Source organism: Anser brachyrhynchus (assembly GCF_964034855.1).
Source record: "Anser brachyrhynchus genome assembly, chromosome: 8".
NCBI classification, from domain to species: Eukaryota; Metazoa; Chordata; class Aves; order Anseriformes; family Anatidae; genus Anser; species Anser brachyrhynchus.
Genome location: NC_137702.1, coordinates 16,429,357 through 16,442,275, shown reverse-complemented (window position 1 = coordinate 16,442,275; position 12,919 = coordinate 16,429,357). Strand labels below are relative to the sequence as shown.

The following is a 12,919-nucleotide window of genomic DNA, read 5'->3' as shown; positions in this document are numbered from 1 at the left end:
ATAGAAGCATTACTTCACATCCCCATTTGTCTGAGACTTCTACAGAGCATCACTGATGTATGCTGTGATACATTTGAACAGTGTTTTTGCAATCCTTTTTTCTCTGACCTTTGAAACATGGTATGAAATTTCTCACTAGCTCTTTATGTCCAGTTTGTATTTAAGAATTCCCTAGGTATTACAGAAATCATGAAGAACCAGAAACCTCTCGTAACCTACAATACAAACAAGAAGAAAATTTTCTGACAACTGCTTCATATGCAAAAGCTGTGAGAAAGAGGCAGGTGATTTCACTTACTGATTACGTGGACTACACAAAGTCTTAATACATTTACATTTCAAAATACAAATCTGCTTATGGGTTTTGTTTTTAAAGCTTTCTACATTTTCTGTAGTTTTTAGGAGCCCTGATCCCCTACTGACCTACAGCACAGTAATCCAAATCGTCTCTTAAACAAGCTGTTTTCCACTTTGCATACACACTTGTGTAGGGCTCTTCCATCAGCTCTTGTTACCAAGTCTCAATATCAGCTAAAATGAAAATGGGAAGTATCAGTTTCCAAATAACCAATGCACCAATGAGACCTCTAACAATTATAAAACAGCATAGAACAAGAGCTTTTACATGCATCATGTATACGTAGCCCATAAAAGTAGATCTTCCTGGGTATGCTATAAAACTGAGCTTAAGTAATGATGGCCCCCCCCAAAAAAATCACCTTACAACTGCATTAAACTTGGGGAATTATATATTGTTTTTACACCGTTTAGTATTCAGAAAGCCCACAATGAGGTATACTTGCTAGTGACTTCAATGTACTTCCTTTTTCAGACTGGACACTAATATACATACATTTTTGTGTGCTTTCCAGCATCAATCACGTTCAAGACCCCATTCATATGATATTTAACCTCTTTTCACCCTAAATTCACCTCTTTTTAAAGACTCATCCTTTTTTTTTTTTTCAGGGCATATCTACACAGTAGTTTTCACACTTTTTTTTTTTAATGTTCTAGGCATATTTCTTGCAAATATTTCGGTCTAACAGATTTTGACATGCTCATAACTTTTTAAGAATTTCCACATCATTCCAGTTCAGAAGCATTTTAGTTAGCATTCCGAGAAAACCTTCAGTTAAAAATCCAAACTGTAGCATGTAGATTTTGTTAAACAGTAGGGGAATATTATGCTTATTAACAACCAGGAGCTACGAAGACTACTCTAGATATGACATTCAGCAAAACCTTCAAGGAGAAGTCCTTCAAGCTAAAGAAAGAAATCTATTTATGGTTGAAGTTTAACCTGCTGCGCTCCCCTGAGTATCTTACTGTGTATTTCCCTATAATGAGCTATCTAATTTGAAGCATGCCTTCGTTAGCAGACGGAAATACACAAACTAACTTTTGACTGAAATACCATCAGGAAGATGACTTCTACTCGATCAAACAGAGCAGCACATTCTGACTCAACACATGGTTTCAGGAGGCTGCATCTCCCAGCTGTATTTGAAAGAAGGGGGAGCATGGGCGTGCACCGAGGCTCTCTCAAGCATTCTAATAAAGATGTCAAGATGCTAAGACACAAGAGAAAAATAAAGGTCAGTCCCAATAATAATAAAAAATAAAATGACAAAAATAAATGTTGGTCTCAATCTGTCTATAGCATCATCTAAAATAACACATGCTGTTTAGCTCACGCTGTCACCCTCTCAACTGTACATTTTCCTGACCTCTCTGAGCGTTACTGGTTTCTTTTTCACACCCTTCCCACTGCTTTACCTAGACAGGATGCAATAAACAGATGTTAAATAAATATTCTGGGGGTACAGCCAGTGCTTGAGTGCACAGGTTCTCCCCATTTCCCAAATGTGCCAGAACCACACCAGCCCACTCCTTCTTCTGCCAGCCATAAGGGAGGAAGGGCAATCGTCCCCAGTGTATCAGTACATGCCACTGATAGGCTTCTCGCTGCTCTAACTCAGATTTGCAGGAATCTCCAGCACACATACTTGACTATGTACTAAGCTTCAAGTATATTCATTGCAGTAAAGAAACACTTAAATACTTTGGGACAGTAGACAGCTTAATTTATAACAATGGAAAAACTCATAAAAGTAATTAGAACATCTGACGTTTTCAACATATATGGTTAGCAAAGCGCAAGACAGAAATTAGAGATGGAAATCTGCAGATAATACTATGTGCTAGATGCCAGTAGTTCAGTTTAAAGTGTGCTTATTTGAACAACTGCATAAACTTTAAACTGACAGTAAATTAACTCAAGTAAATGCAACAGACAGGAAGACAGAAATGAAAAGGCTGAAGAAATGAAAATCTTACTTTCAAGTCCATAAGCAGTATTATCTACTATAGAAAGGAAAGAGTTACAAAAATGGGAGGCAACTTACAGCACTTGCATCTCCCTTGCCTTTCTTTCATACCCAAGGTCATCTGGTTCAAGACTCAAATTGGAGTTAAAGAAACCAATTCCCATGTGTGTGGCAGCTGCTGCCCTGCCTGTGTCACTGAGTTACTCCCATCAAGAAGAAACACTTCAGAAAGAACACTTTAATATTAGTGCTGGCTGCTAGCCTGCAAAATAGAAGATGATACTTAATGCTACTTTACAGCAGACCCACATTCTTCTTCCTTCTGCCCTTAAACTTCTAAGGATTTTTAAAAAATATTTGTTAAAGTAGTTTAATTAAAGCTTGAGGATACATTCCCTCTTTTGTACAGGATTCCAGTATAGGTGAACATCAGTTTTGAAGGAATCTAGGTTAACTATCATAATTAACAACAATTTGTTGTAACATACTGTAAAATGCAGAAACAAAAACAGAATTCAGGAAAGGAGTTTGCCCCCCAAAACAAAAATCAGCTTTTGTTGAATGGCACGCACGTTGTCACAGATACTCATTTTATATGAAATGCGCACATACAAAATGAAGAGGAAAAAAGTCAGATTCAGATATTAGTTTGTGAAGTGGTTTATGTATTGTGGGATCATATTTGAACTAACTTGATAAAGACAAAGAATTAAAACTGATTAAGTTTTTCTCCCAGCTGATAAATACATAGTTTGACTCTGGCTAACTGGTATAAGTCAGGAAGTAGAGAACAAAAAAAAAGCCACAACTATACTAACATTACATTATTTTGAAATTTAAAATGGTCCTTTAACAAAGTTTCATGTTTCCATCCCTTCAAGAGAAGACTTAAGACACAAATACTAGCAGCTTAAAGAAAATCATTAAATAATGGGTTAAGTTTCAAGAACAAAATTTAAATCATCTTCCTGAGGTTCTCCAATTATACAGATATTTGAATTTGCAAATGATAACTTTCAACATCCAGTCATTCTCAGCCTAAAACACCAGCTTCATATGAGCTTATTTATAAGCAATAAACAAAGTCAAATATTGAAGAAAACATGCTTCCATTAAAGGAGATTGCCGAGTCCAAAATGGGCAGCAGTTCAAGAATGCTACACTAGTAGTCAGGCATGTACGATTTACAGTACTTTTACTTTTCTACTGCTGCCACTAAGTTTAGAACATGCCCTACAAAAAGGCCTTGCTGATTTTAAAGTGCTCTGCAGATCTGTAGTACGCTTATTTTGGTACTTTCAATACAGGCCTTTGAGACCTTGCCTTCAGCCTGACCGTCTTCCATAATCTTTTGCTAGGAGTTAGCTTACCGTGTTCTCCCCCCACGCCATCACGCCCAGGCAGTTACTCATGTACTCTGAACGGGCTGTCAGTAGGATACCTGGTCACTAATGCAGAGAGCGATGATGTACTTCTGTCTTTTGTATTTAAAAGAAGCTGACACTTCTTTGTCATCATTTCTCTTATAAGTGTAGCCTACGCAATGCAAGAATTAGGGAAGAAATAATCCTGTCATGTCACGTGCAGGCTTATCTATGCAGGGAACATTCTCCTACAATGCATGCTACTTCATTGTTTTGCAAAATTTTACCACAAAAATAAACATATGAAGTTGAAAAGCAATGGATGGCTTTACACACCGTGCTTGTAAAAACAAAAAGCCAGGCCACACAGTCATCTTTTATGTTCTCAGGACAAGTTTGGGAGGCTTCTGGATTTGTGTTACTTAAGAATCCAAGTGATAATATGCAGCACAATGATGAAAGAGCAATTTCAATCACACATCTAATAATCTGATGTGAACAGTGAGTCATAAATCTACCATAACAGGGGCTATGCTTTTCTTACTGGGAAAGAGAAATAAGAAAGGTGGGCCGAACAGAACTAAGCAATTTTTCTTCTGTTTTATTTTTGGACTGGCAGAAAGTTTCTTGCCCATGTTACACAAATAAGCCTGTTGCTAGTACAGCACTTCGGAAGATTTTGAAAAACCAAAATTTCTCCTTGTTTATTCGGAAGATAATGCTCACCCCAACAGCACAACTCAAAAAAATCATGTCCTAAATTCTAATGGCACTGCTGAGTTATGACAAAAAAAAAAAAAGCAAACAGTTTGCCAATGTGTACAAGGAAGAGGAGAAAAAACTGATAATTTCACGAATGAATTCGACACCATCAGAACTCGGAAAACATTTATTTTGCTACCTCAAATTTGTTATTTCTGTACTATACGTTCAGGTCTTGCCAGACCCCCCCCCCAGTTTGGCTACACCTTTGATGCACAGCATCAAACTTACATGCAGGATTCAAAGTCCTCTAAGTGCTTATTTAATTGATGCTCATGACCATTCAGAGGTATTGTTATTGCAATCATTTTTTTCTCCTACTAAATATTCAAATGCCTCACAGCTATTGACCTATGTAATAACAAACGTATCCACACCTAACTGTAACACGCTTCGCTTTCTTTATGGATAAGTAATGTTATTTATTTGCACAGTAACTTTTCTTCACTCCAAAATTTGATCCCAACTGTTTTAATCGTATACTTGCTTTTTGTTTAACTTAGTTACAGAAATAACAAAAAGACTCATGATTTTTCAAAACTACTCTTTGCCCTGGGCATGTAAAAGCTTTAACATGAACTGCTGAAGGCCAGTAAATAAAGTCGTGGTAATATCCCCACATACACCTAGCGTACTGCTACAAAACCTTAACACTGTTCTCAACCTTTGACATTAAGCTAGATGAAACTACACCTTCCATCCATGCATGATGCACAAATCAATCCTATTTTCAAGGCTCTCTCAGACAAAGAGGTTCTTACGCTCCCATGCAGCATGCCACGAGACCTTCTGCTTGAAGAATGCGAAGACAGAAAAGAATTGCCACTGACAGGCCACGGATGTTCATTATCTGTCTATCCATCTGCAGCAGAATTGGACTGTCTTCATAGTGCCTAGCAAAAGCCACATACACAGAGTAAATCTGTCTGCATCGGGCCTGTAACCTGATAAACATTTTACTGCATAAACCAGCAATGCTGGGAAAAAAAAAAAGAAAAACACACCAAAAAAAACACACAGCAGAAACCCAACCCTGAAGAACCAGCAGTCCTAACCTCTCCTAGAGGCTTGTTCCTGCCCCAGACTATTCCCTGACACATGCCAGTGCAAACCTTTATAGGGCCACATCGTGAATTGGACTGTGAAACTGATCTGGCTGAAAACTGATTTAGGAAAAACAAAACCAAACCACCAAATGAACACCAAATCAAAACTAGCAACAAAATCTGTTCGCTGTATAGCTGTTTGTGCAAATGCAAAGCAACACAGCATGGCACAGAACCGCTTTTAGCAGCAGCACCAGCTGACAAAGTCTGACACGTTCTTTGAACAGCCTCAAGTCTGTACGGGCAAAACTTCCAGTTATAGCAGACAGCGAGGACAATGAACCAACTAGAACTTTTCCATCCTAAATTTATCACAGATTTGCCTTGTGTCTTAGCAATCTACAACAATAAAACAAACTGAATCGACCTTTTTACAGTTTTCAAATATACATATCATTCAGTTCCTAAGTTCAAAAGCAAACTACGGTGCCAGTGACACACTAAACCATATCATTAATATTATTTCTTGCTTAATAAAGCTGTTTGTGTTTAGGACCTCAAAACAGAAACAAAGACATAAAAACCTTTTTTCTGCTTCTTTCAGCCACCAACTCCCAATTTCTCCTCAAATTACTAGAGGTTCACATTTTTAAAAAATATACATACTTAAGTATATTGTACACTATGGGGATCTTTACATGCTTTGAGTATTAATTTTTAAAAGATATAAATGAAGCTCTTACATTCTGAGACCTGAACAACATTTTCCATGTTTAACGCCCAGCACTAATTCAGAAAACTACTCCTGCTGTCTAGTGGACTTATAATCCACATAAGAAGTTCTCCTTTCTGACCTGATCCGCTTTTAAGTACTCCTGTCATGTTAACAGCCCCACATCATCCTCTAGATTTATCCTGGAACTTCAGGGAAAGCTGTTCTCTGGTTCCTCTCAACATAAATAAAAAAACAGCCATTGGTTCTGCTAATTTCATTATCGGGTTCTTCTGTTTAACACAATTTAAATATCTCTGAGCCCTTGTACCATGTTGTGGGACTGCAGCCATTTGAAAACCCTCAGCAGAAACCCAGTTTGCTTCAGCGCTCACTACCACACATGACACCGCAGACGTGAAACAGATAGGCCTTCAATTCAAGCTCTCTGATCTGTATTTATGTAGAGAACGAAGGAGGAATTCTCCGTCATTTAAAAACCAACACGTCTCCAATGATGTAGGAAGGCTTACAGAAACCCACATGAATTGGAGGCAGAAAAATCTAGCTAATTTACCCACGTCTGTGTTTCTTTTCTTTTAAAGAAGAACAACAACATAGCCCAGTTTTCTGGATTTACTTAACAGGCCAGAGCACACTGGGTCCTGCCACACATCGGCCTTTCTTTATAGCAAAACCCAAACAAACAACACCCCCTCCACAACAATAACAAAAACACCCTGAACAGGGGAAGATTTGCATGTATTAATCTTCCATAGCCCAGCCCTTCCCCAATCATTTCTTATTTGGTACCTTCGGGTTATTTCTCCTCCTGATCAGGCTGCACTGCCATTCTCCACCACCCACAACACACACTCACATCCCTCAGTCCTTGGAAGAGATTTCCAGTCTGACACCTGTGAAGCCACTTCCCTCCAACACTCCTTCAAGCAATCCTTTGCTACAACACGTCCCCAAACGAATGGCTGAGGTGCTGATGCTCAGGCACTACTACCTATATCAGTGCTTTCTCTTCCTCCCTGAATTTACATCATTTTTTGCATGTTTTCTTGTGTAAGCTCTTTGAGGACAGACTCTTACTCACTTTTTGTTAAGCAAAGCCTAGATCCCAACCCAGAACGAGAGCTCCCAGACACCACAGTAACACAAATAACTGTCTATAATGGTAACAAAGGCCTTTAGTATAGACACAGTTGTCCTAGCAGAGCTACACTTACGCTGATGTTCCTGTTTTCTCCCTGGTTGCCCAGCAGAAGTAAGAAGTACGCTGACAAGAAGAGCGGTTTGCCATCACGGTGCACCCACGCCAGAAGCGCTCTGTGCACCGCTGCAGCAGCGCTCAGGAACCACGACCGAGGCAGCCATGACTTTCACACCCAGCACAGGAACCCGCATCTGTATCTAGCGCCGACAAAAATAGAAGTTGTGGCTACATTCTTAATCGCAATCAAACTACCACTACTTCAGGGTCCAACAAGAGAGCCACAGCGACTGATCACCCGCCCTCTCCGTGAAGGTAAGCGCCTCGCTGGAACAGCTCGCTCACCGCCTCTTCTGTTACCACTCCCAGCAGAGCCGATCCATGCAGGGGAACGGGACTTTGCAGCTGCACGCTGTCCTGTTCAGATCAGTGTCTGCTCACCACAGACCTCAGCCATATCCCCCATGCCAGCTGCCAGAAGTTGGGCTGGCAAAGTCAAGGGATGCCACAAAACTGTACTGGTCTGACACAGTCACGCGATTCCAGAAGGTTCTGGAAAGCCTCCCAAAAAGCACCACGAGAAAACCCACAGAGCAGAACGTCGCTTCATAGGATGCACGCCGAGACCGCCATACAAATGATTCAAATCACTGGTGAGCTGTCAAACGCAGTAAGCAACAAGGAACTGCAAAATGGCAGTAACAAAAAATGGCAGAGACTTGTGTCAGTGTGACATAATTACATTGCTGCACTCCAAATAAACAAACTAATCAGATATAACATTACTGTAAGGACATGCCCAATGCATTTTGACTAATGGTGCTATTAGTTCCTGTTTCCATGTAGTACTTCTGAATTGTATCTCAAGGCAGCAGAAATTTCGGACCTTACAAGATAAATCTCATTTCTGTGGTGGGGGGAAAGGAAACAAAAAAAAACCACATTACTAGCAAAAAAGTTATTTTCCTTATGGTAGGAACTGCAGACTTAGTTTTCAAAAAACAAAACAACAACAAAAAACCGTAATACAAAAATACAAACCAACACACCAATAATTAAAGCTTGCTTCAAAATGCCATATAAATGCCTTGCTTGTGCTACACAGAAACTATTTCACGAGAGAAACTTCAGCTCAGTCTGTTCCTGAACTCATTTACTTACTAGATCCATGAAGGGAAAATATTATACATACATATTTAAAATAAAAAACCTACCACCAACCAATTTGTACTGGTTGTACAAGCAATCCTGGAAAAAGCAAAAAAGAAAAAGCAGGCAGAGCCCCTTGAGCTGCATATAACCCACCATAAGGCTTTATTCCTCTGAATCTAAGCAGAGGCCATGTAATGTCTGAGCCTCTAATTCAGCAAAGCACTGAGACACTGAAGGAAGAGATTCCTAATCCCATTATTAAGCCCTTAAACCACCGTTCCCCAATGTAAAGGACATGTTTATCTAGTTATTCTGCTACAGATTTTAGGTTACGTTATAATGAATGACCATTCAGCGTGTAAAACTTTTCCAGCAGAGCTATTAAGCATACTGTAACTAAATCTACTTTTCTACTACCCGTCACTAATGATTTATTTTCAGTTAAAATAACAGATCAGGGTCCTAGAAAGACATCTGCTCTGACAAAGAAAATTAAGTCAAACGTATACAAGTCCACATCATACATAAACCTGTAACATTAACAGGCAGACTGACAGGATTCAGATGTGGAAGAATAAAAAAAGACAAACGCAAAACAAAAACCAAACCAAAAGCCCTACCCATGCACCTACCTAAAGGTATTTTAAGGACTGTTTATGTTCCACCGAGGACAGGATGTATATTTTACTAATACAAATTTTGAACAGAGTACTGTTTAAAGAGTAATATATATCCACAAATGGAAAAAAACTGAAGTGCTTCCCTAAATCCACCAGTTCTGGAAGCATTTGTAGGGAGCTGAGAAGTCCAAGCAGCTGTACACACATTTTCATGTCTAAACTGCAATAGAATGGTTTAGGATAATTTCACCTGAATGTGACATTTCCTTGTTCTGAAGAAACAAGAGTAATTCAAAATTATCTGAGGCTAATCTGTCCTAGCTGAACAGTATTTGAAGGTAGTCTTACTGCTGAATATCCAGCCTAATTATAATGTCTGTTCAAAACAAATTAATTAGGTTACTTGTACCTTTTTAAAGTGTCCTTAGGCACTTGACCACAGCTAATAATAAATACCCAGTACATTTTTATCTTTAAAAAAGCAAGCATCATTATCTCTATTCGAAAGATGGTGAAACTGAGACATGAGCAGGCAAAGTCATCTGCCTAATGTCACCTAGCAGAGGGTAGAGCAGCCAGGAAGGAAATGCAGGTCTTCAGAGTTACATCTCATAGTTTAGTCCTACATGGAGAGGTACAAGTGCCTCATTTTGTGCACACTTATACGTAAAACATAGCTGTGTACTCTGAAGCTCAACTGTCCAATTTATTTCAAATAACAAAACATCAAGTATTTTTCAAACACTTTCATTTTATGGATATTTGTGTCATGGTTATGAAATGGAAAAATAAAAGCAAATAGTAAAAACTACACAGGATGTGCCATCCAACTAAGCGTAAATTTCACTTTACCTTTATTTCAGACATGGTATTGTTCATCACTCCTTTAGACATAAAATAAGTTAGCAATGGCCTTTAAACACGGCTGTTGTGACATTTATAGTTCAAAGAGCCCTGGCTACGGCATCATAGAGGATTAGATGACTAGGGCTTCCATTAAAGCAAAATATCAACGAGGAAAAAATAAAATCCCTTTATTCTGACCAGTCCAGAAATAAAGACATTTTTGCAAATGTTTTGTAACTTTAGAAATACCTAATTTTGACTGAGTTTTAAACACTCTTTCAAACTTTACACTTCAATTTGAAGTGAGTGAGGCTGTTACATTCATATTTGCTATATGGTGTAGCCCAAGTTCTCTATTTTAATCAACTATTTCATTTTATCTACAAAATCACATACTTAAAAGACACAGGAATTGTTTTGGAAACGTAATTTTGAATTAATGAAAAAAATCTTATATTCTGTAACATCAACAATAAAGGTCTGAAAATGAACACCTTTACACTTCTGCCTTGTAAAGTAGCATTACAGAACACCTAGGAGCACAGTCACTTTACTTAAATAATAGATTCATTTGAATAGCTTAAGCAATAACTTCTGTTACCCAGGCCACATCAACTTAGAATGCTGACAGCTATCATCACTTAACAAAAAGTACAAATCTTTGGAAATGGAAAATCAGGATTTTTTTTTTTAAAGACAGCATTTTTCATTCAAAACTGTAGAAGTTTTATTTCATAGATGCCTTATTATAAGGACCTACAGCATTGTTAGTTGAAATTTTATGAGGAAACAGAATTGCCACTTCTGCTAGAAAGCAAAGAGTTAAAGGCTATGCAATGAACCTGCAAGCAAGCATTTGAGAGGCCAGTTTACCTGCTGGACAAAGTTCTAAAAGGATGCAAGCTCAGAGAAGGACAGCAGAGTTTTGGAAGGGAAGACAACATCATCAATACAGGTTCTTACCCAAGCTCCTTCCCCCTCCTACAAAAGAACCTGTACTGGAGATAAAAAGGAAGTAAAAAAGGTAAGCTGCCTTTATGTAAGCTCTCAGTCTTTGGTAATCAGGTAATTTTGCTGATGAAGCTACTAAACAAAACCATCTAAAGGGGTGTTTGTTTACTGCCAAGTTTATTTTGCACTACGTGTTTGGTAATTACTGAGGAAAAAGTGTTACATTTTGTGCCTTGAACAAACTTATGTCAAAACTTGCTTAGAAACAGGAGATACTTTCTACTGTCTGTGAAATGTAGAAGTGAGATATAGAAGAATGGAAAAAATGCCTTGCAGAAATAGCAGGACAGAAATGCTTTGTGGACATTTGCCAGCAGAGGTTTTAAAGAAACTGTTCCATCAGATATGGAGTATTTATATATATTTATATGTATATATATAAACCTGTCATTGTGAGAAGTGCAATCTATCTATTTAAGGCCCATTTAATTAAATGGGGTTTGCATTGAAACAAGTGCATATACCACGTTTTTTCTTCTCAGCGGGTAGCTATTTTGCCCTTTTGTTTTTTGTATTTCCCCCAAACCCACTTCTCATCCTGTCAGTAGTTGTGGAAGTTCACGAGTCTTTATATCAGGGAGTCCAACTGATTCACAAGAACCAAAACACTTCCATTAACTTCATCCAAACCTAACAGTAATTACTTGCAGCACACTGGAGCTTTCAGGGCTATCATAACCAAATACACATGCAATACGCGGTGTCAATAAGCAACATGCCACATTTATCACTGACTGATGCTCACGTTTGATTCAAAGTCAGGATCAAGCCCGGGATTAACACTGTTTTTAGCTCGTTCTCAGTAGGTCTTCAGAGTATTATCGAAACATCTAAACCACACATGGTTCATGATCTAGATCAACCCACTTACGCGAGGCTTTCAACTTGTACTGTAGCTATGCATTTTACAACTTCCTCCCCTTTCCACATAAGATTGCGGTCGATATGCAAGTAAAAGCCCATTTTAAGTATAAACACTATTTAAGTTAGCATCCTTTAGTTTGAGGAAGTTTCCTCCTGAAAAAACATGAGTAAAACGGCATATTTCATGCTGCACTATGGTTCTCCTTACTTTGGGAACATGCCACTGAAGTAACTTTTATACACAGATATATGAAGAGCAACTTGTTTTGAAGAATTAACAAGGAAAATGATATCACAATTTTTGTTAGTATATGCCACTGAAATCAAAACAATACCTTTAAAGTGGTTCTTCCTGATATGGAAATTCCTCCAAAAAAAAATACCTGAATGTAACAGTTTACAAACTTAAGCCCTGCTGGTGTTTCCATGTCAGTTTCATAACCTTTCTGTTTTGCTCAAAGACTACACTTACTGATACAAAAGTTACCACATGTAACACAAGAGAGGGTGCAACCCTCTAATCTAATCTATCCTCTTTTTTATTTTTTAAATATGCATCATCAGTCAATCTTCCAAAAAAGATAAAAAAAAAAAGCCATCCCCCAAACCCCCCTAAACAAAAAGACACAGCTAATTTCTGTTTAGATAATCCTACCCCTCTTCAGTACTACTTACAGAACTTCTGCTTCCACTTCGCTTACCTGTAACGCTACCATAGTTACTTATTCACGCAGCTTACCACTTCAAACAGGTTTACCAGCTTTTATATCATCGTATCAAGTTTGTATTAACATACTGATTCTTCCTAGACACTTACGAGCCACTGATTAAAGTTTAGCGTTTTAGATGGATTCTTAGCCTTCAGCCATCTCATGTGCTCCAATCTTAACTGAAGTGCTACACCTCTATTGTGCCTTCTCTTCCTTTGTTACTCGAGCGCTGACATTTAAAACTACAGGAAAATTTCACGGCGTTTATGAAATAAATTCC

At 38.3% G+C, this 12,919-nt stretch overlaps 1 protein-coding gene and 1 long non-coding RNA gene across 2 annotated transcripts in view; both read right to left on the bottom strand.

Moving 5' to 3' along the window:
- PKN2 (protein kinase N2) overlaps positions 1-12,919 on the bottom strand; it is a 53,751-nt gene that overhangs the window by 39,873 nt on the left and 959 nt on the right. The gene's annotated exons all lie outside the window — the stretch shown is intronic.
- On the bottom strand, positions 825-12,740 carry LOC308199209. Its single transcript, XR_013954496.1, has 2 exons — positions 2,409-12,740; positions 825-1,574 (listed from the first exon to the last, which is right to left on the bottom strand). It is a non-coding gene; the product is annotated as an uncharacterized lncRNA (long non-coding RNA).